This window comes from Schistocerca cancellata, chromosome 2, assembly GCF_023864275.1.
Source record: "Schistocerca cancellata isolate TAMUIC-IGC-003103 chromosome 2, iqSchCanc2.1, whole genome shotgun sequence".
Lineage (NCBI taxonomy): Eukaryota > Metazoa > Arthropoda > Insecta > Orthoptera > Acrididae > Schistocerca > Schistocerca cancellata.
The window spans coordinates 613,671,240-613,699,124 of record NC_064627.1 but is presented as its reverse complement, the minus strand read 5'-3'; the positions used below and the strand labels follow the sequence as shown (position 1 = coordinate 613,699,124).

Genomic DNA, 27,885 nt, shown 5'->3' with positions numbered 1-27,885 from the left:
TTTGTTGTTGTTGTGGTCTTCAGCCCAGAGAGTGGTTTGATACAGCTCTCCATTCTACTCTATCCTGTGCAAGCTTCTTCTTTTATCAGTACCTACTGCAACCTAAATCCCTCTGAATCGGCTTTGTGTATTCATTTCTCGGTCTCCCTCCGCGATTTTTACCCTCCACGTTGCCCTGCAATACTAAATCGATGATCCCTTGATGCCTCAGGAGATGTCCTACCAACCGATCCCTTATTCTAGTGAAGTTTGCATGGGGGCTTAATTATTTAAAATGCAAATAATTTCAATTTCAGTAGCTGTCAGTCCGTTTACGCAATCTCGTAACCGGTTAGCCCTGACTGGTGTTAGTACGCAATCTGACTGCATAGAATAACAACAAAGAATGAAACTAAACTACCGTTAACACAATTAATTAGTCAAGTCCCCAGCAACTATAAAAGCTACGAAACAACAAAGCACAAATGTAACTGTTCTGTGTGTGGAAGTGTGATTCAACGTACACATCTGGCACGGTTCTTCCTCAATACGACAAGATGCTTTAAGCACCATTTACACTGAAGTAATAAAAAAAACAGAAGTACTATAATTGCACATAAAAACCAGAATTACACTCTAATACATGAACACAAGCCAGATGCTTTGTTGACTGAACCTGTGACCAAGAGACATTGTTAGTTAGGACATTTGAAATAAAAAAATTTTCATTACCTTCATATATATTGACGAAACATACACTCTTATCATTACAACATCCGCAGTCGAACAGCATCGGCTGTCTAGCCCATCAGAACAACTGCATACTACATGCTCACAACTAGTCACGGCTACATCTGAACTCCTACTACTCACTTCTCAATAAGCACTCTCCACGACGACCTCTCGACAAGCACTGCCAGTGGAGGCGGCTGAATAAAACTCTTTGGCGCAATCTCTGGCGCTGTGACCCAGTGTAGCCACCTTTCATATGCCCCTCCTCCACGGGCTAGAATTTGATGGTATTTTTGCCAGCATTGGTGGTGAAAATACCACCAAATTCGTCCAAAGAAAAAAATTACAGACAAAAATAAAAGATAATATTAATAAGTAAATATCACATAACTAGATAAATTTTGGCTTTGCACTGACCCTTCCATAACCTAATATATAAAATACAGTAAGGAATACAAATGCTTGCATACATATGATTTTACATAATAGTTTACACAAGTATCATGTGGTTAAACAATTCAATCAATAGCGTCAGCAATGACGAATAGGTGCGGGTAAGAGTCTCATAACATCTCATAAACAGTAAACACACAAAAAATCTGTTCATACAAATATTCACATAAAATCCTTTCAATAGTTCAATAAACAAGTAGGACTCCTCAGAGTAGTTGACAGTTCCAACAGTAGCACCCAGCAATGATCAACAGGTGCAAATAGCAGTCTCAACATTTCATCATCAGTATTTAAACAGCTTCAACTGTGGTACCCAAAAATGGCGAGCAGGCACAGACACCAACAAGTGACATTATCTCAGTAGAAGCAGTCCATCAGTGGCACTCAGTAATGTCGAACAGGTGCAGACACCAACAAGTGACATCATTTCAGCAGAAGCAGTCCATCAGTGGCACCCAGTAATGTTGACAGGTGCAGACACCAACAAGTGACATTATTTCAGTAGAAGCAGTTCCATCAGTGGCACCCAGCAATGTTGAACAGGTGCAGGTAACCGTCCATAATATTCACTATCACTAATCAGACAGTTCATCAGAGTTTATCAGCAGAAATTAAAGATTTCCAAGTGGCACCCATCATGTTGAACAAGTGCACGTAATAGTCAATAATATTCACTATCACTAACTAGACAGTTCATCAGAGTTTATCAGCAGAAATTGAACATTTCCAAGTGGCACCCAGCAATATTGAATAGGTGCAAGCACAAACAACAGTTTGAAGGCACACACAATTGATTTTACAAAATTATTATCAATGCTCTTACACTAAACATACAAATTATAATAAACACACAAATGATATCAGATAATTGTCATATTAAATATTACAAATACACAAATATCAGTAAACCTATAATATTTATAGGTGTCAGTGCAAGCCACAACAAATAAGTAAAATAATATTTGGGAGATAGGTCGGTACCAATTATTTGGGATTACGAAAGGAAAACACACAAAACACACTCACTCATCTTTCATCCACATTAAGTACTACTGTGTAATTGAATAGTGTTAACTGTGTAAACGCAATTCTGTCCAAAATTTTATGTTCAACTTGTGTATCAAGTATTAGTGGCAGCAATGTATAACAATCAATAATAGTTAGTCAACGTCGTAGTCATCATGTCAAGACCAAGGTTTGCCAAGCCAAATCAAAATGTACGGTTGCTGAACGACTGTCAGTGTGCCAAGATATGCTATTACTTCCTCTCTCCAAAAAAAAAGTATATACTGCTTAGTGATTTAACAAAGTGTGTGTGTAGACAATCTTCCTTCCACTTGAGTGTTCTAGTCTGCTATCTTCATCCTCCTTGTTCCATATAGACCAACAAAAAAAAAAAATGCTCCTCACTTACTTCACCTATTATCCACCAAAACTCCAATAATCATTATCATCACATAATCTTAATACTTCAATAATACCTCTTATGTCGATACATATAAATCATCAATATCATTTACCTTACCTCTTGTCCACCAAAACTCCAATAATCATCAACTTCACACAATCTCAGTACCTCAATAATACCTCTTCAATACGTCGATACATATAAACCTTATTACCAATATCATTTCACTTCCATAACAACTCTTTCCTCTAGTCAGTCTCCTCGAACAAGTACAGACAAAATCCTAGTGCAAACTTCAATTTATCATCCCATGCTATCCGAAGACACAATGTCCACACACAACCTCTGTGTAGTCCACCTGAGCCAAATCTTCTACTCATTATGAATTATAAAATACATTTTGGTTACCTTGTCCATGATAAAATAAAAGAAATGCATACATGACCTCTAACAACCTTCAGTTTGAATAACTTTCAGTAAGAAGGTGCGAGTACGTAGTATGAAAGATCACATAAGACTTTGAGTGAATAAATCGTAATATTTCACAGTGTGTACACTACTTCAAGAATCATGGCAAAACAGAAGCAAACATGTGGAGTATTTCTTGTGTCAGGTGTCACTTACTATTTCAATTGCTCACGAAGAATTCAGTGTAATAACTGTCAATGGTCTAAACCTAGTGTTGGTATATCATGTCGTTAGCTTCCTTTCTATTAGCATAAATTTATACAGCTTCCATAAAACCTCCAGCTTATGTGACTTCAATGACGTTTCTTGTATCAACGTCGTTCGTAGAATTATAGCAGTTCATTTGCTTATCTTAAAAATATAAGGCACTAAGCGTAAGCAAAACATGCAATAGCGAGTAAATATACCAGTAGAGAACACAATGTCAACAAATGGATGTAGCACAATCCCTACAACGAGGCTCTGCCAAGCTAACAATCTATAATTAATACCGTAGTGTGACCTAAACTCCATGTTCTTACACCGTATATCAGCATTTCTATATACGAAATTAAAGAGTAGTTATGATTACAAAACAGAAATGTATAAACGTGCAATCCATACGCAAAGCAGCAAATACATATCTTACATAATAAACAGGTCATTAGCATCATATGAGCATAAGCAAATAAATGTTCATATGTAAACTTAATAAGTAAACATGAAGGCGCAAGCAGATAAATCACAAGGTATAACTTACATACATAACCATATCAGCACAACTAATCAGGTGACAATTACATATTAAATAAATAAGCACAGCAGACACATACTAAAAAAAATGTGACATCAGTGAAAAAGCAGTGCAGCCAAGCGATGCATAATATATATAATGAACAACCCTGTTCATTAATCAATCATTGTCAAAATCAGTTAACACAAAGTATAAATCACGTAATCGCGAGCAGCAAATTACGTCTAAAGTACGTACCTAAGGGGAAATATGTTACCTGAAAAATGAACTCAATTAATAGTTACCTTTTTAGTTTCTTAGTTTCATCTTCGAAATTACATTCTTCCTGAAAATTTCTCGATAGCAAGTCCTCTTAACGTCGGACACACACAGAATTTACCTGAAGTTCTTAAATATTTTATAGAACCGTATCCTGAAAAATACTGAACGTTAATAACATAATTTATCAAGTCACTATAGCTTTATACTGAATTTATTCGGAGAAATTACACTGTGCATTTGTTTACAGCTGTCAGTACATTTGCACTGGGCGCTCGATCAGCTGTAGGTACGCGTGACGTAGGAAGTAATTGTTTGCGGTCAACGACTGCCTTGTGCGCCGCGCAGACTTCACTGTTGCTTTGAGTATGTGCCGCCGCCGGAACACGGCGCGGTATCCTTGTATTCTCTGCATGTTTACGTAGAACTGTTAGTTTCCCTAAAGTATGTCATTCCACAAAAATTTTAACGTTCTATATACACTCCTGGAAATTGAAATAAGAACACCGTGAATTCATTGTCCCAGGAAGGGGAAACTTTATTGACACATTCCTGGGGTCAGATACATCACATGATCACACTGACAGAACCACAGGCACATAGACACAGGCAACAGAGCATGCACAATGTCGGCACTAGTACAGTGTATATCCACCTTTCGCAGCAATGCAGGCTGCTATTCTCCCATGGAGTCGATCGTAGAGATGCTGGATGTAGTCCTGTGGAACGGCTTGCCATGCCATTTCCACCTGGCGCCTCAGTTGGACCAGCATTCGTGCTGGACGTGCAGACCGCGTGAGACGACGCTTCATCCAGTCCCAAACATGCTCAATGGGGGACAGATCCGGAGATCTTGCTGGCCAGGGTAGTTGACTTACACCTTCTAGAGCACGTTGGGTGGCACGGGATACATGGGGACGTGCATTGTCCTGTTGGAACAGCAAGTTCCCTTGCCGGTCTAGGAATGGTAGAACGATGGGTTCGATGACGGTTTGGATGTACCGTGCACTATTCAGTGTCCCCTCGACGATCACCAGTGGTGTACGGCCAGTGTAGGAGATCGCTCCCCACACCATGATGCCGGGTGTTGGCCCTGTGTGCCTCGGTCGTATGCGGTCCTGATTGTGGCGCTCACCTGCACGGCGCCAAACACGCATACGACCATCATTGGCACCAAGGCAGAAGCGACTCTCATCGCTGAAGACGACACGTCTCCATTCGTCCCTCCATTCACGCCTGTCGCGACACCACTGGAGGCGGGCTGCACGATGTTGGGGCGTGAGCGGAATACGGCCTAACGGTGTGCGGGACCGTAGCCCAGCTTCATGGAGACGGTTGCGAATGGTCCTCGCCGATACCCCAGGAGCAACAGTGTCCCTAATTTGCTGGGAAGTGGCGGTGCGGTCCCCTACGGCACTGAGTAGGATCCTACGGTCTTGGCGTTCATCCGTGCGTCGCTGCGGTCCGGTCCCAGGTCGACGGGCACGTGCACCTTCCGCCGACCACTGGCGACAACATCGATGTACTGTGGAGACCTCACGCCCCACGTGTTGAGCAATTCGGCGGTACGTCCACCTGGCGTCCCGCATGCCCACTATACGCCCTCGCTCAAAGTCCGTCAACTGCACATACGGTTCACGTCCACGCTGTCGCGGCATGCTACCAGTGTTAAAGACTGCGATGGAGCTCCGTATGCCACGGCAAACTGGCTGACACTGACGGCGGCGGTGCACAAATGCTGCGCAGCTAGCGCCATTTGACGGCCAACACCGCGGTTCCTGGTGTGTCCGCTGTGCCGTGCGTGTGATCATTGCTTGTACAGCCCTCTCGCAGTGTCCGGAGCAAGTATGGTGGGTCTGACACACCGGTGTCAATGTGTTCTTTTTTCCATTTCCAGGAGTGTATGATGTATTCCCTTAGAGCTCTGTGATTTAAGAGTTTCTACTTCGACAGTGTTATCATGAATAATTTTGCGTATCCTATATGGACCGTTATAAAGCAGAAAAAATTTACGACAAAAGCCTTTTCCTTTGTGAGACAAACGGTGTGACTTAATTAATACCTTTTGACCAACTGACAACGTTTTTAAACGACCAGGACGTTTAGCTGATTTCTCTCTTCTAGCAGCCACAGATGCAATATTTTGTAGAGCCAGATACACAACTTCAGAATGCCGCAGTTTCCGTGTAGGCGGAAAAGGAACGATTTCAGAAATCCGATTTGTCGGTGCTTTATTTTTTAATATCAATATAGGTGGTAAAGAAGTTGAATCATTAGGGAGTTCATTCAGAATGTTTTGAAAAATATGAAGATACTGATCCCAAGTTCTGTGATTCTGATGACCGTAAAGTCGACACAGTTTATTGATTTCCTTCATCCATCTCTCTGAAGCGTTAGATTGAGGGTGAAAAAGTGAAATGAAAATTGGTTTAATCTTACGACGCCTTAGAGTACGAAGCCAAATTTTAGAACGAAACTGTGATCCATTATCTGATATAACCTTATCAACATGACCCACTTCTTTAAGAAAATGTCTGATGAAAGCATCTCGTAAACGAAATAAATTATTTTCATCAAAGCCCTCTGCTATCTGTGATTCTAAATTTCTTCTGCTGTCTTTTCCTACGATTTCGCCTTCAATTTGTTTGACTTGCTTTCGTAATGCCTCAAATTCCCTTTTAACGGGTTCATTAAATTTTCCATGGTTTTCAACATGCTTATTTATGTTCTAGTACTCTTCTGTTTCTGCAATTGGCAATGGAGCTGTATCATCTGAATCTCTGTCCCCATTTAAACTAAGACTTGTCAATTTATCTGCAATCTCCTCAACTCTTTCCGATAAGTCACCTATTTGTTCTTTCTGTTTATTTACGTCTTCCGTAAGTCTCGAGACTCGGGTTTCAGTATTGATACATTTAGTAGTTAACTGTTCATATTGTTTTGTTAGGTTATTTATTCTGTCATTTGGTACGGGTTCCTCGATTCTCTCAAATATTTCTTCCTTATCGTGTGCACGTTGTAAATTTAACTCTGAAAATTTTTGTACTATCACGCGATCTCTTTCTTCCTGTTCTGTATCCTGTTCCTTTTGTCTAATTTCTATTGAAATTAATCTATTATTGTGAGCATTCAAAATCGGTTGTACTTCTTCTCTAATTTCTTTCTTTAATTCATCTTTCATATTTTTGAAACATGTCCCGATTCGTGAGTCCATTGTCCATTGTTTCCATCTCTGTTTCAATTGTTCCTATTTGTGAGTCTAACCGTGTTTCCATTGTTCCCATGTCAGTTTCTAACCATATTGCGAAAGTTCCCGTCTCTCTTTTTAATTCATATCCTAACTGCGATCCCAGTGAGTCTAACCGTGTTTCCATTGTTCCCATATCTGTTTTTAATTCAGATCGTAACTGTGATCCCACTGTTTTTAATTCAGATCCCAAATTAAATACTGCACTCATCAACTGCTCCATATTAACTAGTTCGAAATTCTTTTCACCCCTAACATTTCCCGAAAAACTAACTTCCTTCGAAATAGCCGTAAAGTTATCTGTGTTCTATACTATTCCAGAATCTTCTGTCGTTAATCTCGAATTCTGAAAATTTTTTGTTTGTGAAAAATTTTGAACTGGTTCCGGACTACTTTCCCGACTTATTAAATTGTTTTCTACTTCATAATTCATCATACCCTTCTCATGTGTTGGCGAGTTCGCCATGTTAACAATTTCGTCATTCTCACTATCCATCATTTTTGAGTTTTTCATCGATCGAGTAATCATTTACAAAACATACAAAACTCGTCACTATACGAAAATTACACACAATGACACTTTATCACCAACAATACAATTTACACGAAATGCTTCCCGACAACACGCCTAACAAACAATTAAACCTTCACAATCACACAAATTGTCAAACCCATATACGACTCATCAAAAATTAAATTCCACAAAAATAACGTCAGAACAATGACAAGACAACTGCAAATGTTCAATTACAAAATCTACACATGCAATATAGACTACAATTACTAAACTACAAATTACTACAACAATACTACTGTCTGCAATTTTTACTATCAGAAGATTCCAAGGGACAATCCGAAGCAGCGGTCACCACGTGCATGGGGGCTTAATTATTTAAAATGCATATAATTTCAATTTTAGTAGCTGTCAGTCCGGTTACGCAATCTCGAAACCGGTTGGCCCTGACTGGTATTAGTACGCAATCTGACTGCATAGAATAACAACAAAGAATGAATGAAAACTTCCGTTAACACAATTAATTAATTAAGTCCCCAGCAACTATAAAAGCTACGAAACAACAAAGCACAAATGTAACTGTTCTGTGTGTGGTAGTGTGATTCAACGTACACATATGACACGGTTCTTCCTCAATACGACAAGATGCTTTAAGCACCATTTACACTGAAGTAATAAAAAAAACTGAAATACTATAATTGCACATAAAAACCAGAATTACACTCTAATACATTAACACAAGCCAGAGGCTTTGTTGACTGAACCTGTGAACAAGAGACATTGTTAGTTATTTGTTAGTTATTTGAAATAAAAAAAATTTCTTTACCTTGATATATATTGACGAAACATACACTCTGATCATTACAACATCCGCAATCGAACAGCATCGGCTGTCTAGCCCATCAGAACAACTGCATACTACATGCTGACAACTAGTCACGGCTACATCAGAACTCCTACTACTCACTTCTCAATAAGCACTCTCCACGACGACTTCTCGACAAGCACTGCCAGTGGAGGCGGCTGAATAAAACTCTTTGGCGTAATCTCTGGCGCTGTGAGTCAGTGTAGCCACCCTTCAAGTTATACCACAAATTTCTGTTCTCCCCACTAGTTATGAGACCTACCCATCTAATCTTCAGCATTCTTCTGTAGCACCACATTTCGAAAGCTTCTATTCTCCTCTTGTCTAAACAATTTATTGTCCGTTTTTCACCTCAGTACATGGCTACACTCCATACAAACACTTTCAGATATGACTTCCTGACACTTAAATCTATATTCGATGTTAACAAATTTCTCTTTTTCCGAAACGCCTTCCTTGCCACTGCCAGTCTACATTTCGTATCTTCTCTACTTAGACCATGATCAGTTATTTTGCTCCCCAAATAGCAAAACTCTTTCACTACTTTAAGCGTCTCATTTCCTAATCTAAACCCTCAGCATCACCCGACTTAATTCGACTACATTCCGTTATCCTCGTTTTGCTTTTGTTGATGTTCATCTCATATCCTCCTTTGAAGGAACTGTCCATTCCGTTCGGCTTCTCTTCCACCTTTGCTGTCTCTGACAGAATTAGAATGTCATCGGCAGACCTCAATGTTTTGATTTCTTCTACGTGGATTTTCCTTCCTAATCCAAATTTTTCTTTTGTTTGCTTTACTGCTTGCTCAATATACAGATTAAATAACATCGGGGACAGGCTAGAACCCTGTCTCACTCCCTTTCCAACCACTGCTTCCCTTTCATGCACCTCGACTCTTATAACTGCCATCGGGTTTCTGTACAAATTGTAAATAGTTTTTCGCTCCCTGTATGTTACCCCTGCCACCTTCAGACTTTGAAAGAGAATATTCCAGTCAACATTGTCAAAACCTTCTCTGAGTCTACAAATTCTGGAATCGTAGATGTACCTTTCCTTAATCTATCTTCTAACGTAAGTTGTAGCGTAGGTATTTCCTCAAGTGTTCCAATATTTCTACACAATCGAAACTGATCATCCCCGAGGGTGGCTATTACCAGTTTTATCATTCGTTTGTAAAGAATTCGCGTTAGTATTTTGCAGCGGTGACGTATTAAACTGATAGTTCGGTAAGTTTCACATTTGTCAACACCTGCTTTCTTTCGGATTGGAATTATTATATTATTCTTGAAGTCTGAGCGAATTTCTCCTGTCTCATACGTCTTGCTCAAAAGATGGAAGAGTTTTGGAAGAGCTGTCTCTCCCAAGGCTTTCAGGTTCTAATGGAATGTTGTCTATTCCCGGGGCCTTCTTTCGACTTAGGTCTTTCAGTGCTCTGTCAAACTCTTCACGCAGTATCATATCTCCCATTTCATCTTCATCTACATCCACTTTCATTTCCATAATATTGTCCTCAAGTACAACGCCATTGAATAGACCCTCTATATACTCGTTCCACCTTCCCGCTTCCCCGTCTTTGCTTAGAACTGGATTTCCTTCTGAGCTCTTGATATTCATACAAGTGGTTCTCGTTTCTCCAAAGGTCTCTTTAAATTTCCTGTAGCCAGTATCTATCTTACGCCTAATGGGATCTGCCTCTGCATCCTTACATTTGTTCTCTAGCCATCGCTGCTTATCTATTTCTTCTTCCGGTCGATCTCATTTTTGAGATGTTTGTATCTCTTTTTGCCTGCTTCATTTACAACATTTTTATATTTTCTCCTTTCATCTATTAAATTCAATAGATCTTCTGTTACCCAAGAATTTCTACTAGCCCTCGTCTTTTTACCTACTTTATCCTCTGCTGCCTTCACTATTTCATCTCGCGAAGTTACCCATTTTTCTTCTAATATATTCCCCCAGTTCTGGCAATCGTTCCCTAATGCTCTCCCTGAAACTGTCTACAACCTCTGGTTCTTTCGCTTTATCCACGTCCCATCTCCTGGAATTTCCACCTTTTTGCAGTATCTTCAGATTTAATCTACAGTTCATAACCAATAGAATGTGGTCAGAGTCCACATCTGTCCCAGGAAATGTCTTACAGTTTAACACCTAGTTCAAAAATCTCTGTCTTACCATTATATAATCTGTCTGAAACCTACGAGTATCTCCAGGCCTTTTGCATGTATACAATGTTCTTTCATGATTCTTGAACCAAGCCTTTTAGCTCTGTGCAAAATTCTATCAGGCGACTTTCTCTTTCATTTCTTACCCCCACCTCATAATCAGCTTCCTTTTTCTTCTCTTCCTATTCCTACAATCGAATTCCAGTCACCCATGACTATTAAATTTTCGTCTCCTTCACTATCTGAATAATTTCTTTTATCTCATTACACATTTCATCAATCTCTTCGTTATCTGCAGAGTTAGTTGGCATATAAATTTGTTCTACTGTGGTAGGCGTGGGCTTCGTGTCTATCTTAGCCACAATAATGCGTTCACTATGCTTTTTGTAGTAGCTTACCCGCACTCCTATTTTTCATTCATTATTAAAACTAATCCTACATTACCACTGTTTGATTTTGTATTTATAACCCTGAATTCACCTGACCAGAAGTCTTGTACTTCATACAACCGAACTTCACTAATTCCCTCTATATCTAACTTTAATGTATCCATTCCCCTTTTTAAATTTTCTAACCTAGCTCCTCGATTAAGGGATCTGACATTCTACGCTCCGATCCGTAGAACGCTAGTTTTCTTTCTCCTGATAAAGATATTCTTCTGAGTAGTCCCCGCTCGGTGATCCGAATGGGGGACTATTTTACCTCCAGAATATATTACTCAAGAGGACGCCATCATAATTTAACCATACAGTAAAGCTGCATGCCTTCGGGAAAAATTTCCCCTTGCTTTCAGCCGTTCGCAGTACCAGCACAGCAAGGCGTTTTTGGTTAGTGTTACAATGCCAGATCAGTCAATCATTCGCACTGTTGCCCCTGCAACTACTGAAAAGGCTGTTGCCCCTCTTCAGGAGCCACACGTTTGTCTGGCCTCTCAACAGATACCCCTCCCACGGTACAGTTATCTGTATCTCTGAGGCACACAAGCCTCCCCACGAACGGTAAGATCCACGGTTCATTGGGGGGGGGGGAGGGATATAAATTATACAAATCTAAATTATATGATAATAACTTTAAAAGGAATTCATGATTTACTGCAATACCTGCTCTTCTTACTACATAGGACAAACAGGACATGCCTTTACAACCAGATGTAGAGAACACCTTTTTTGGAAAAAAGGCATTAGCCAGAAAAATTCGTCTTTTGCCGAACATTTTCTGATTACAGGTCACGCGCCTAAAGCTATTTCCGATGTTAACATCTTGCACACCGAGAAGAAAGGGCGTAGATTAGATCTTCGCGAAGAATTAGAGATTTTTGAACACATGTCTCGAAACGATGGCCTGATTCTCAATGAGCAGCTGCAGTTGCGTAACAGAAATTTCTTCAACGGTATAAAGCCGTTACTTGACATTTGATTTCGCGTCTCCTCGTGCAGTTCACCGAAATGTTTTTTTTCCATCTAAGTCATCTCCTAATTTTTCATTTATTAAAATGTTTATTGGCTGTATTTCATGTAATATATTACATCGCTTCCCGCGTGAGGAGTAATGAGTCTGAAAGATCGTTACGACTCACGCGCAGTCGTAATATTATTGGATTCACGTACTTAGTGAATGAAGTATTAAAGATCTCTCATTGTAGGGAGCAAAATAAACATAACATAAGGCACATAGAATTATATACGTTTCACACTAAGTCGTCAAAGCTACTCACAGTTGCTTGATCATTAACAAACTTGGTTGTGACATGATGCCATCATAAGTGTTCAAGGATTCCTTTTTTTTTTGCGTGTTCTCAAGAATTACTCTCGTTCTGTCAATTGAAACATTGAAATACTAACATAGATACAAGTACAAATTAAATACACATACAGATACAAATTTACATAAATATTGACAATAAGAAAAAAAATGCTATTACAGTATTGGTGCATTTCCGCCAATTGTGAACAGAACATAAAACTTTTATCAGTCTTTCTCGTAGCGACATCACTCTTCACTTTGTAGTTCGTAGTATGTCCCACGAACTCGGATGATTTTCACAGGGGAATTCTTTCATTACCTGTCACTTTTCACTGCACTAAAACTGGGGATCACCTTTTCACATTCTGGTGGAAAAACACTGGGAATTTCACCATGTGAAGGGGGAACTGATATTTCTTGACTCGACGATCCATCGGGTCATGTCGGGAATCAGGAAAGTTGATGACTGGTTCAATGACGAATGAGTCAGTTTGGTGGCTGTCTTAATCTCATTCCAATTCATGTTTCAGCACATGAAAATACAGAAAAAAAATCTGTATTAGGACTTGCTCATTAACTAGCATCTTAATCAAAGGGAATATAGAGTAAGAATTTAAGACAATAAAAATTACTACATAGACTATGTACATATACATTGTATATTATTCATATTTTGTGTCTAGGTTTTATATTCTTTCGTTAGCAAATATTAGCAAAACACGTTTCGTCTTGTAAAGGTCTTTCTTAAGCAATGTATTTAGCAATATTGCCGTAGCAATTTTCATAGGTAAGGAAAAGTCATCATTAGTGTCCTTTTAATGTAAATATAGTAAAATCGTGCGTAGTTTATCAACGTTTTATTATTTTTATGTCCATTTTCATCTCAAATCTGGAGCACGCTCGCGCCCGTTACGGAGAGGAATGCTTATTGTTGAGTGCTGGCCGGCGAGCAGTCATTGAATGTTGCCAGAGTGCTTCACAGTCACGTGGTAACGAACTGGCGGTTTGACAGCGTTGGCAGTCCGCGTCCTGCACGAGGCAGATAGTTCTGTGGCTGCCAACCCTTTTTTTTTTTTTAATCTGTGCATTTTGTTGAATCGTGGGTACTGGAGCAGCTCGTCAAGGCGACCTGGTCAACCTGGACGGTAAATTGACTGCACCAGCAACGAAGAACAGTCATCGATGAAAATGACTACTGTCACCTATTGCAGTAAGTACAATAGCTTGTCTATCCTTTGACTGATAGTCACTGTATCGTCGTTACAACGTGAGAGTACTTGTAATGCTACTTCACACGCGGAACATCACACGTGTCCATAAGTTTATTACAGTTTTGATTCACACTAGAGATAACTAGTTTTCGTGTCCATACATGTGTCAAATTACGATTTTACACACGTGTCCATTATTTTGTCACTGAGTCACACGCATAAATCCACACGTGTCCATATATGTGTCTCTATACCACAGAGTAGCACAGGTAATGCTAAAATTACTTATGATGAAAGGATCATTTACAAAATATACATAGTTTTTATTTATTACTGTCCAAGACCTAACGAAAAACGTGTTTGCTATTCTAAATGGTGCTTCTGATGCACGTTAGATTTTATATGTATTTTAAATCTGATTCTTTTCCTTTTCTTATTGTTCTATAACAGCCTTTTTTTCGGTTACATCAATAATCAGTAAAATATACCCACTTTGGCGTGCCGAACAGTTCACGTTCAAAACTTCATCTAACAGAAATCGGGAAAATTATTCCTATTTCCTAGGATGCTTTTGCTCACAGCAAATCAGATTTACTTCACGTTTCGATAAGTACCTGCAGATACGCATTAACCAACGAGCCACGATCGTCAATACACACAATACACACACGTCAAGTCTTTTGAACCAATTTCCAAATTTCTTCCCCTACCGGGTAGGGTAGAAAGGTAAGAATGCTAAAGAAGAAAACTACAATAGGATAGTGCAAGGAAATGAAAGATACGAAGATAAATAATAGGTGAAATAATCAGTTTAGCAAATTCATTCTTCGGCTCCACCGTTTTTAGTGTCATCCACTTGGCATAACTTGACTTCAGTATTAAAATGTCGCACAAATCCGCTTCCAAAGCATCTTCAAATATATATTTCAAAATCACGGCATGCGGACATAGCAGAAGAATATAAGCAGATTATCTCAGCCCTCAACTAGGTGTCTTAATATCGAAGGTTTCTGTATAATACTCGTGACATAGGTATAGTCTCTCTAAGTTTCTCCAATACAGGACCTAATTCTCATTATAAATGCAAATTTCTTAACTGGTTGCCTCATAGTAATAAATAAATTAAAGTTGCTCTCCAGTTGAGAGTACCACTATTCATTTCTTTGTATATTAACTATATGTTGCTGCTTATACTCGGTGTAATCTACAGATTACAATGTATCAATTTTGCATCCTACATGATTCTAGCGACTTAAAATATCAACTCTTTGAAAGCTTAACTTAGGTTAATACTTCACATACACGGACATTCTGGTCTGAATGAGGGATTTAAAGAAAACCTTTACTACTTGGTAAAAAGGAGATTTGCCATAACTTAAAACTAAAACAGCAGGTGGCACTTAGGCACATCCCTTACTCAATTCAACGACTGCAGTCTTCTCGTGCTCAAGAAACTTAAAACTACCTTAAAACTAAAGCAAATCTTATTTTCCAAATCCGTAGAGTACCTTCTTCAATCACTTCATATCTTTCAAGCTCCATCATTACTTTGTGTCCACCTCACTCAAATGATTACGTCACCTGCAGAATACATGTACATGCTGTTGACTCACATACTTTCTAAACAGATCACACTCTTGTTTCAAGTTGCAGCTTAACATAATAAATGATATTTTTTTAAATGTTTTTCATGGTACTTCTTTATGTCTACATGGTGGTAAAGTCCTTTTATTCGTCCACTAACTGGATCTGCCAACACGTAACAACCAATATGTGGCTTCCTGACTATAACAAACGGTCCTTCGTATAGGTGTTGCCACACGATTTTTACGTAAGATGAGAGATGGTTTGAAGTGTGTTCTCAGAAGAACACGCTCGTTCAGGCGATACGACAGAACTTTATTGACATGCTTGTCAAATGCTTTTTTTCTTAAATTGGCATGAGTTGTGAGAGAGATCAGGGCTTGTCTTAACTTATTATCTAGGTTGACTTCTGGACCTTGTATCTTGGGGATAGGATCAGTCCATTCATTGCTTTCCCTTTGCCTGGAGATTAGTTCTGAAGGTGTGAAACCGGTCGAAGTGTGCTTTTAGTTTTCCGCATGTTCATTAGGTTGAATTTCGCTCACAATTACTTTTGAAGTACCGGGGGGTACGCTCGGTACGAAGTTTGCTTCCGTATTCCACCTAAGTTGCGAGCTATTTGCCGGAATTTCAGTCGAGATGGTGTGTGTTGGCGGGTTTGCTCGGGCATAATAGATGCGAGAATTTTGAGGTTCATGATTTTGACTTTGATAGTTGGTAAAAGGTGGAGGACTATTCCTAAAGTTTGGAGCATACTGTTGTTTGTATTGCTTGGAAGGATCTGGAGGATTTCTCCCTTGAGTACAGTGCTGGAATCTAGGCTGGTTACCATACTGCTGTTGACTGTTGGTGTTAATCCAACGTCCTTTTCCATTGAAATTATTATTATTTTGGCGATCGTTATTGTAGTGATAGCGATCATTGTAATTAACTGGTGAATTACCGTATTGCTGTTGTGTTGTCTGGTATATGGGGTGGTACTTGTTTTGATCCTGGAATTTATGTTTCTGCTTCCCGTTACGGCGATAGTAGTTGTTATTATCGCACGGAACGTCGTGTCCTTTACTGTTGTTGGGTTGGTATGACATACCTGAGTCTGCGCCTACACCGTGCGGCTGTGTAGTGTGCGGGCCAAGATTACAATTACTCCGCGCACTAGCGCGCACGTCTTCTTGAATCATGTCAAGGTTGTCAAGTACTGACAGAAAAGCCTCCGTGTTGTCGTCACTGACATTTACTAACTTCTCCCTGATTGATAACGGTAGCTTTGACTTAAGGATCATAATTACGTCCTTCGTGGAAATGGGCGTGTCCCAATATTGTATTTTTCGCAGGTATTTCTCGAAGTACCTACGGAGACCAGCACTTCTCGTATTAAACGGTTCAGCATTATATACCTCCTTTCTAAGGCGTTGTTGTATGCCTGAACTCCAGAATTTGTTCAGAAATTGCTTTTCGAAGTCAGCGTAATTATTACATCTGTCAATTACTTCTGTTCCCCAGACAGAACCCTCTCCTTGAATGTAACCTACTATAAAGCGCATACATTGCTTGTCATCCCAGCTCTCAGGAAAAACACCATTAAATGACTTCAGAAAAACCATTGGGTGGATGTTGCGTTTCTCTGGTAGAAAAGGCTGGAACACGCGGTGCTTGAGAAAGCTTTCTTCTTTCATTAGCTCGACAAGAGTTACTTGATCATTCTGGTTGCGTACTAACGGATTCTTACTGCTGTGTCCATGTACAAGTGGAGAGAATTCTACACGAGACACGGGATTATTATTGTATTCATGTTCTGAAGAAAGCAAGTGTGAATGCTCACTTCTATTGTCATTAGGAAAATCATTGACTTGTTGTTTCAACTGCTCGATTTCCTTAGTGAGGTGTCGTTTCCACTCGGGAAGATCTCGGTGAAAAACTCTACGAATCTCTCCTAATTCAGTGAGAATCGTATCTCCTGATGTACCTGGAGCAGCTAAAACTTCAACTGTGGCTGACTTAACGGCTTCTTTTAAATCGTGTTGAACCTTGTTTTCTATGTACTGTTCCTTAGTCTCGACCCATTCTACAAATTCTTTTCCTATCGTGGAACGTACGTTGGCTGCAGCATCATTCACCCTCTTTTCAATGTTTATTTCGGATAGCGCCTGTGTCAGGTCATTGACCTGGCCTTGCAGAGTGACGACATTGTCTGCAAGCTTGTTTACTTTAGCTCCGACATCAGCGGACTTTTTTGAAACTTCTGTTGTAACTGCCTAGCAACTTTCGATTTGTACTTTGATGTCTTTGTGCACGTTACCTACTGTGCTCTCACATGCATCTACCTTCTGCAGAATACCTTCTATCATTTCATTAACTTTAGTACTTAATTCCGAGATATATTCCACGGTGACTTTCCTTATTCTTGCCTCTAAGTTGGCATCAATATTATCTAACCTGTTTTTCATTGTACCAATCATGGTATTCAGGTCAAACCATTTTCGCTCTGTCTCCCGTTCCTTTTCCCTTTCTTTTTGTTCCCTTTCTTGTCTATCTCGTTGTTTTTGTAATTTATAAGCTTCCCTTTCCCGTTTCTCCTGTTCTCTTTCTTGAAAAAAAATTCTCATCATTTCAACCATCAAATTTTCTCCCGCTTGCTGTGACGATGATTGCTGTGACGATACGTCACGCACACCATCATCGTCTGCCGTTCTCTCCATTCGCGAATCGGGTCTGCCTGTTCCCGTTCGCGAACGTAGTGGGTATGACTTGACAACAGTGTCATCACCGTCATCCACACTGTTTGTCGGCTTTCCTTTGTCATCTGCCATGTTTATTATCAAGTTTGTGACGTAACTGCTCAAAGAAATATTTCGCGGCACGCCGATCGTCAACTCTCAGATGCGCGCGCTGATAGTCAAACGTCACACCGCGGTAGGTGACAATTGCAGAGCTATACCGGGTAGAAGGCAAGATGGCACCTAATTTTGAAAATAAGTGACAAACACCTACTAGACACTTAATCCAGCTATTATGGCATCCATCTTGTGTTCTTAACCGTAGCAACAATGAAGATGCTAATAATGCTTACAAATAAACTTTGCATGAAGAGATGATCAGAAACGAATTCTAACTACGTAAATAAGCAACTCTGCAAGGAAATAACAGCGATTGGATAAAATGAAGCAGTAAGGAAAGAAATTCTGGAAATCAGTTTTTTTATACAAGACGCGAGATTTTATGCGTAATGAAAACCGTACTTACATCAGTCGTTTTGCGCACTGCTGTCATTTTTCGAATCTTTCTCTTTGTTTTTTTATACTTCCTCGATTTCGTTCAGTACTTCCTTTACGGCATCCCGATGTCCACCGGATGATGTCATGAAACAATAACAGAACAGATTAAAATTTTTTATCAGGTCCCTGTTCGGGCGCCAGATCTAGTATGATAAAAAAAAATATTTTTCTTACGTTAAATATATTTCTATTCTATCAATTTAAATCTGTAATTCATACTAGAATGTCGTGTTTCCAGTCTGGCACAGCTTTGCCACAGGAGACACGAAAGCGGTCGAAGACGTCCGTCTTCTGGTCGGCTCCTGATCGTTGTCAGAAGGAGGCTAGGTTTTGATTACGCAAAGACTTCTATTATTTGGAAAAGAACAACCCGGATTTCTTTACGTAATTAGTACGAGTTTTATAATTACCTAAGGGACCTTTAATAGTGAAAAATGAAATTGCATTTGCAGATGAATCATTAATAAATGGGTCAGCTATGAGTTGTATAGAAGACAAAGAGCGGCCTTCTGTCTACGACCAGGATGCCGCAGTATTCTCTGCTGTAGTAAAGGCTGTTTGACATTTATAAAAATAATATGGCATGGAGGATAAGAAAGTATAAAGAAAAAGAACAGAAGTCTGGTAAACACTAAATATATTCAAACAATTCTCACTAGCAAAATTAGGGCTTATTTATAAACAATACAACTTACATAATTACTTTTTTTACAGTATGGTGCGATCAGATTTCAGCCTGTCCTGTGCTGTCTCCTTGGTTCACGTTTTTTGTCACAAATTACAGTAATTACTTTTCTCCTTTCGTTGAAGACAATTCTTGCACTGTTCAACACCTCCGATAACAATAACTTGCTGATTTACAGTTTCGAACATGAATTACTTTAATTTTATTAATTAATAATGTTGTCTGCACGCTAGCAAGAGCGCACACTTTTTTTACTTAAAATCGACCTCCTTTACGTTATCACATAACAAGCAGAAGCACATAAAAATCTGAAGATTTCTACCGTCATCTTTTATTTAGATCGAAGCGGAACGACAGTTCAGCTTCTGTTAAAATGTTTCTTTGACTGCGCAATCGATGTATTAGCGTCCGCACTAGATGCGCAGCTTTACAGTTATGTAAATTATACAAAACAAATGTCTTTCAAAGGGTACTCAAAACTTTCATAGGACGGAAATACCAATAATATTACAGGTTGTATCATTCAGCCCTTTCTGTATTTCCTATAATGACGTTTTTATGCTCGAAACTGTACATCTATGATCTGATGAAGACAAAATGTTACTTTACCTGACACTGTCAAACGAAATATTGCCTTTTACATTATGTACTGAACAATATTCATTATAATTTTGACCTGTCTACGTTTGAATGTTAAGTAGCCATGTTGTACCTGCGTCTACTAGATGGCACTGCAATGTCATGTTCACCTGCTGCTTTTATTAACACGGGTGCCTCAGTTCGTTGCAACCTCTGGCTGTACAGGTATGAGCAGCCCTTAGAGGCTCGCCTTCACACATTCCTTTTAAATAATTTGTGAGTAAAGCCTTTGTGGACTGTTATTTCTTTTATACGTGACATGTAAGAACCGTCTCTGTCTTATATGTTAGTCAGTACTTACACTTATTTATATAATTTTTCCTAATACTTTTGTATTTATATTATACACCACTTTAAATGTGTAAAATCTGATGAAGGCGCTCGTAGAAGTGATGAAACCTGGTTAATAAGACTAAAAAATTGTGGCCGAGGGCTTATTTGTTTCAATTTTATATTGTAAACTGTCACTGAGACAAGCAGCCATATTGAAAACTCTGGGTTCCTCCACTTTACTCCACTTTATCCTACTTAACGTACTTTGCCGATTTCACTACCAAAACTATCCAGGAGTGTGAAAATTCGACCATCACTCACATATTTTACTGATCTTATGCTATCAGATTTTGACCCTTCAGACTCCTCGTCGAAAAAACCGGCAGTAGAATTTCCCTCTGGACGGAAGAGCACTTCAAACCTAGTTTGTCATCGTCTTTAACCACGACCCAGTAGATTTCTACAGGCTTGGAACAGGTAAATTACCTGAGCATCGTCCGATTGTTTTGTAAAATACGACAGAATATACCGTTTGTGATTAATTTTTTATGTTTATTTTTGTGTCCAATAAAAGAAAGGACAGCGTTATTAAAATGTCCACTGTACTAATTCACATGAAATTCAGATCACCACCAAATCCTTACGACGAAAGTCTGTTTCTATAAAAAATAAAGTATGTGTAACAGCAGCGTACCTGCATCATCACAAATTAGTAAGATATTATTCATTCTGGAATTCGAAACGTTCTATGTTCACATCCTGTCCTGTAATATGGAAATGTGGCATCTCATAAATGAAGTAAATAAAATTTATTGATTGATTTTCGATCTGACTGCTGGTAGCTCAGCTGCGAAACAGTTAAAAACGTATTCTTCAGCGAGACTGAAACCTCGTACAAAAGCAGTCTCCACTTTACAGGTGTCCACGTTAGCTTTTGTCATTACATCTTTATTTATTTACCTTGCTCTTCAACCATAAAAATTTTAGGCTCAATTGTATTACAAATTGTATCTTTTAGTAATAATACATTGTAAACAAACTAAATAACATATATCATCTCATTATAAAATATTTTTTTAATCATACTTAACTTCGTCTGTCCTTCTTATGAAGCACAGGTGAACTTGAAAGCATAAGAACAAATAAGAGAATAAGAACTGCTACAGTTATATTGCTTAAACAACCTCGTGAAATTCACAGCTGAATAATCGAATGAGATTAGGTATCTCTCCCCCCCCCCATCCCTCCCAAGTGAGAACGGTTGGTTGGTTGGTTTAAAAGAGGGGGCAAGGGACCAAACTGCTAGGTCAATGGTCCCTTGTTCCGAATAAAACAATGCCACAAGGGTGAGAATGAAACAAGCGAGACTGACAATACAAAACGGACAGAAAGGAAAAACCACAAAGACGACGGAAAGTCAACAAACACTTAAATGGACAGAAGGGGAGAAGGAAACCACAGAAACGCAAAAAACAAGTAGAAGAGATTAAAACAACAAAACAGATTAGCATGGCTGGCTGGCCATGAGAATAAATAGGAGAAGCCAGTCACTCTGTAACACATTAAAGCCTCCACCCTAAAAGCACTACCGTGGAGGACACAGATAGACAAAGGACATGCGCTAAAACTTAGATCAAATGATAAAACCCGCCTTCACGAATAAAACATAAAGCTAAATCAGCCGATGAAGCGTCGTCAGATAAAATTAGTGGCAACGAGTTCGGGAACCGAAGATTTCGTCGCAGGGCAGTCAAAGTTGGAAAGTGCATCAGAATATCTCCCACTGTCAACTGGGCGCCACATCGACACTCAGGCGGATCTTCACGACGCAGGAGGTAGCCGTGGGTTGCCCAGGCGTGGCAAATGCGGAACCGGCAGGGAACCACAGAGTCCCTGCCAGAGGCTCGCATGGAGGACTGCCACAAATTCGTCGTCTCCTTAATGGCATGCAGTTTGTTGTGCGTACTTAGACTATGCCCTTCCGGCTCCCAAAGACGAAACCATGGCGGAGTAAACACGAACGCAGATCAGTTATTGGAAGGCCCATATCCGTAAGCGGTTTCCGTGTGGCCTGTTTGGCCAACCTGTCAGCAAGTTCGTTGCCTGGGATTCCTACCAGTCCGGGGGTCCACACAAACACTACTGAACCACCGGACCGTTCCAGGGCATACATGGACTTCTGGAAATTCGCTGCCAAAGGATGACGAGGGTAGCACCGCTCGATAGCTTTTAGGCTGCTCAAGGAGTCAGTACACGGAAGGAACGACTCCCCAGGGCATGAACGGATGTGCTGAAAAGCACGGGATATAGCCTCCAGCTCTGACGTTAAAACACTGCAGCCATCGGCCAAGGAATACTGTTCAATGTGTCATACATGGACATACGCAAAGCCGACGTGACCATCAGCCATCGACGTGTCGGTGTAAACCACTTCAAGGCCTCGGTACATGTCAAGAATCGAGAGGAAGTGACAGCAGAGAGCCGCAGGGTGAACTGAATCCTATGAGCCATGTGAAAGGTCCAGGTGAAGCCGCGTCGTGGGTATACACCATGGAGGAGTACGATAACTGGCCTTGAGTGTAGGTGGCAAAGGCAAGGACTCCAGTGCAGATGGAATGGATAGGACGCGAACTGAAATTGTATGCTCTGACCTGGGCTGCCGATGCGGGAGATGAACCGCCGTGGGTGGGAAAAGGAGACTGTAATTCGGGTGCGCAGGAGAACTACGAACGTGTGCAACGTAACTGGAGTGCAGTTGTACACGCCTGACCTGCAAAGGAGGGACTCCAGCCTCCGCCAGGGCGCTGGTCACTGGCCTCTTCCTTAAGACACCCGACGCTATTCGAACGCTACAGTGGTGCACAGGGCCGAATAAACGCAACGCTGAGGGCGCCGCCGAACCATAAACCAGACTCCCATAGTCAAGGCGGGATTGAACAAGGGCTCTGTGGAGCTGCAGCAGCGTAGGGCGATCTGCGCCCCCCGTTGTTGTTGCTCAGGCAGCGGAGGGCATTGAGGAGCTGCCAGCACTTCCGCTTAAGCTGACGAAGGTGAGGAAGCCAAGTCAACCGGGCGTCGAAAACCATTCCTACAAATTGATCGTCTGTAATGTAAAGTTCTGGTTCAGGATTAACGGTACAACGCCGACAGAACAGAAGAGCATTACACACGACTTGCGGCAGGAAACTGGAAGCCGTGAGCTAGACCCCATGAATCCGCCTTGTGGATGGCTCCCTGTAGACGCCGCTCAGCAAAACCAAAACTGGTGGAGTAGTACGAAATGCAAAAGTCGTTTGTATACAGAGAGGGTGAGACGGACGGTCCTAAAGCTGTTGCTAGACCGTTAAAGGCCACTAAAAATAAAGGTACACTCAATACAGAGCCCTGCTGGACCCCACTCTCCAGGATACAGGGAGAACTATGGGAGGCACCAACTTGGACGCGGGAAGTATGAAGCCACAGGAAATTTTGGATAGAAATCGGGAGCGGGCCTCAGAGACCCCAGTCGTATAATGTGGCAAGGATATAATGTCGCCAGGTGGTGTAATACACTTTTCACAAATCAAAAAAGACGGCAACAAGGTGTTGGCGCCTGGAAAAGGTTCCTCAGGTGGCAGACTCGAGTGACGCAAGATTAACAGTGGAGGAGCGCCCAGGCGGAAACCGCCTTGGCACGGAGCAAGTAGGCCACGTGACTCCAGGACCCAACCCAACCACAGAAGCACCACACATTCCAGCAGCTTACGAAGAACGTTGGTGTGGTTGATGGGCCGATAGCTATCCACATCAAACTTGTTTTTGCCGGGTTTGAGCACTGGTATAATGGTGCTCGTCAGTGCGATGGAAGGACGCCATCGCACCATATGTGGTTGAGAATCACGAGGAGATGTCGCTTGTAGTTAGACGAGAGATGTTTAATTATCTGACTGTGGATGCGATCTTACCTAGAAGCTGTGTTGGGGTAATGTGCAAGGGCACTGAGGTGCTCCCTCACTGCAAATGGGGTGTTATAGAATTCACTTTGGCATGTAGTGAACGAGAGGACTTTCCCTTCCAATCGCCGTTTGAGAATGCGAAAGGTTGGGGGCGGTAATTCTCCGACGCAGAGCAGGTGTAAAGCTTAAGAGTTGCCACGGCTCAGCCAGGTTGTGGAAAAAAACCGCCGCAATTCGACTGGAGGATGATGTTATCGCATGACTGGGAAGGCATGAAGCGCACAAGGAGGCTGGTTATGCCTCAGGACCACCTGCTGCCACCGATTAAGTAGTTGTAGCCATTTCTATGGTGGGTAAGGCATCAGTGAGATCCAGGTCTGCAGGGGACTTTAAGATATTCACCACATCCTCAGATCTAGAATTGAGAGGAAGTGGTGGTGTTGGGCCACCAGAGGTTCCTGTTTCTTAGCAGAATTCTTCTTAGTTTGATTGCTCTCTCGCTTCTCTTTTGGGACTTGCTGGGAAGATTTCTCTGAAGCAGCTTCAGGCATGGAGGAAGACCATGAAGCCCTTTGTCCAGCAGCTTTTGGCTCCTTGATCCACTGGCGAATGTCCACTGTGGCATTCGTGGAGACCTTGGGAGAGAGGGCCCAAAAGGACCCCTTTCGCACTAGAGGAGCTGGAGGACGCTTTTGCTTCTGCACAAAGGTTCCGATGTCCCCTGCATTTGGGATGGCCTTGCTCCAGAATTAGGTGCTTTGAGACCAGCGGAGGTTCCCCCTAACACCAAGGGGGTGGATGTATTCTGGTGGCCCAGAGGGTCCACTGCTCGTGGCACAGAGTCAGGAACCACGGGGGAGGCGATGGTGATGTAGCTGCAGCGTACTTCGACGTTAACCGAATGGGGTGTAACCTTTCAAATTTAAATTTAGCCTCTGTGTAGGTAACCAGTCCAGGGTCTTGTGCTCCATGATTTTCTGCTGCTTTTGGATTACTGGGCAGCCTGGCCAGCAAAGGGAGTGGTGCTCTCCCCAGTTGATGCAAGTCTAAGTAGCGCACATGGAACGGTGGACGTCTGCAGTCTCAACATGTGGCACTGGAAGTGGAGCAGGATGACATGTGCCTAAATTTCCAGCACTTAAAGCACTGCATAGGGGGAAGGATGTATGGTTTAACGTCACAATGGTAAACCATCACCTTGACGTTTTCAGGCAATGAATCACCCTCAAAGGCCAACGTAAAGGAACTGGTAGCAACCCTGTTGTCTTTGGGTCCTCTGTAAACGTGCCAAATGAAATGAATACCTCGTCGTTTTAAATTGGTGTGGAGCTCGTCGTCAGACTGCAAGAGGAGATCGCGGTGGAAATTGATCCCCTGAACCATGCTGTGGCTTTTATGTGGAGTGACGGAAACAGGCGTATCACCCAGCTTGTCACAGGCTCGGGATTGGGCTGGGGATGCTGTCTGAATCAAGACGGCACCGTTTCACATCCTGGACAGCGCTATCATTTCTCCAATCCTATCCTCCAAATGTTCAATGGAAAACTGAGGCCTCGTAGGCTGAAAGGAATCCCCAGCAGTTCTGCTACAGACTAAAAACAGAGGTTAATATGGCTCTCTCTGTTCTGTAGCTCTACGTTCCTCGCATGGTGTAGTGAGGGAGGGAAACGATTTAGGGTCATACCTGTCATCATTGTATTCGATCTTGCCCTTCTTAGAGGTTGCTGGTGCCCCTACAGTCACCAGCAAGAGATGACTTAGTCCGTTTCATTGCAGGTCATCTGCCCTGATGTCACCCACTCCGATCAAGGGCTGTCCCCACGGACGCCACCAAGCCACACCAAAGGCGAACTGACATGATGAACGTTGCTGGGAGTCTTGATGCCCCCAGAAGACAGGCATCTACTCCTTGATGTACATTGGCACTTTAGAGCTCAGGCATCAGCAGTGCCATACCTGTGTTGTCAGGGGGTTACCACCAAATGGGCACTTGACGGCCGCACCACAACGGACTGGCTACTGTGCTGGGTATGGGGGGCAGAGAAATCCAGTATTGTCATGGGGGCGAAGAGGACAGGAGACTGTGGAAGAAGATGACATACCCCAGAAAGTGCCCTCGCCCGAATAGTTGTATCACAAGTGGAGATGCAAAGCTATGACAAGAGATCTAGGACATCGAATCTTAGGGCACTATGGATAACTCGTGCACCACATAAGGTGTCCTTCCACATATGGCCCACACTTCTTTAGAATTTAGAAAGTGGCAGCTCAAACCATAGAATGGGACCTGAACTCATAGGGTCGAAAAGTGTGGGACTCCTTTTAGTCGCCTCTTACGACAGGCAGGAATACCTCGGGCCTATTCTAATCCGCAGACCCGCAGGGGGAGAAGAGAAAACTGTCGAGTTATTCGTTATGATGATTTGTCGTTAGTACCTTTAAACAGAATGTCGTCTCTGCCATGGATACTTCCACATAACAGTCAGAATGTCATCAAACGATTTTGTTAATTAATTTTTAATGTGAATACTTTCGTTTTCTTTTTGACGTCAGTGAAAATAAATTAACTCACTTATGGAAAAAATCTCTCCAAATGTCGTTCTCAGACAACCGATATAAGGATACTAGTATATGAGGATCCCAAAGAATCACAAGGAAAGTAAATAATAGCAGGATACGTGAAACCATACAGTGATAACGGAGTTTACTACTGCTTGCAGGATCTGCACGCTGTGAAGTGATGTGGAATGTTCTTAATATTTCTTCCCTAGTTATATTGTTAGCTGACCTTTGGGGAAGTGCAGTGCAACTCAAAATGATAATGGTCTTAGCTCTGTATGGGCCACAAAATCTCTGTGCACAAGAATAAAGGCCTTTAACAATTATTTTACTTTCTTTTTCTAAAGACATAATTTACTTCATCGTGAAAGAATTTATTACATATATAACTAAAGCGCCATTTATGCTAAATACCTAACCAAATAAAAATTTGTCGTGTTACGTGCGTATGTGTACCTGTAGCGAGCAAGCTGTTAGATGTGAAGCATCGGCACTATATCTGAAAGCCGTTCCTTGTGTGGCTTCCGCTGTATGTAATTGATAGCGGACAGGGTTGTAATTCGAAAAAAATTACACAATTACTCTTCTAGCCAGCTGGATATTTTATGTTTAAAATACTTTCTTATTTCTTATCCACTTTTTATGTGCTACAGTCTTTTTCTGAATTACAAAATTTGCTCCGCCAGCTTAAGGTTTTCTTATTTTCCCACTCACAACATGGTTTTCTGTTAAATTATTATTTATTATGGCGCACGACCGACGCAGTATTCCATACGTTATGCCGGATGTCTCTCCTAGAAGTCGTTATGTGCTCTTTCTCTAGAGTTATAGAAGATATCTGCAATTTCAGTTTTGAATTGTGTAGCTGGACTCAATCCTAACAAATTATGCTCGTCTGATCTTTCGTATAACGGCTAGTGTCTACAGTAGGCGTAGGTTTGTTACCCTTTACAAGCAGAATTATTTTTTAACGAACGATAGAACGATCCCAAATTTCGTAAAGTGCGATTTATGTCTATATTATACACGACATAAACGTGTAGAACGCGAAACAATTATAAATGCAGCACAAAACAGAACCTTGCGTCTACAAACAATAAAAAATTCAGAATTGAGTTTTATTAATATAAAAAGCATTATTAGCAATTTCCAGAAACTCACT

The 27,885-nt window shown here is 41.1% G+C and overlaps 1 protein-coding gene across 1 annotated transcript in view; it reads left to right on the top strand.

The window, feature by feature from the left end:
• LOC126162278 (uncharacterized) overlaps positions 1-27,885 on the top strand; it is a 54,535-nt gene that overhangs the window by 8,047 nt on the left and 18,603 nt on the right. The window lies entirely within an intron of this gene.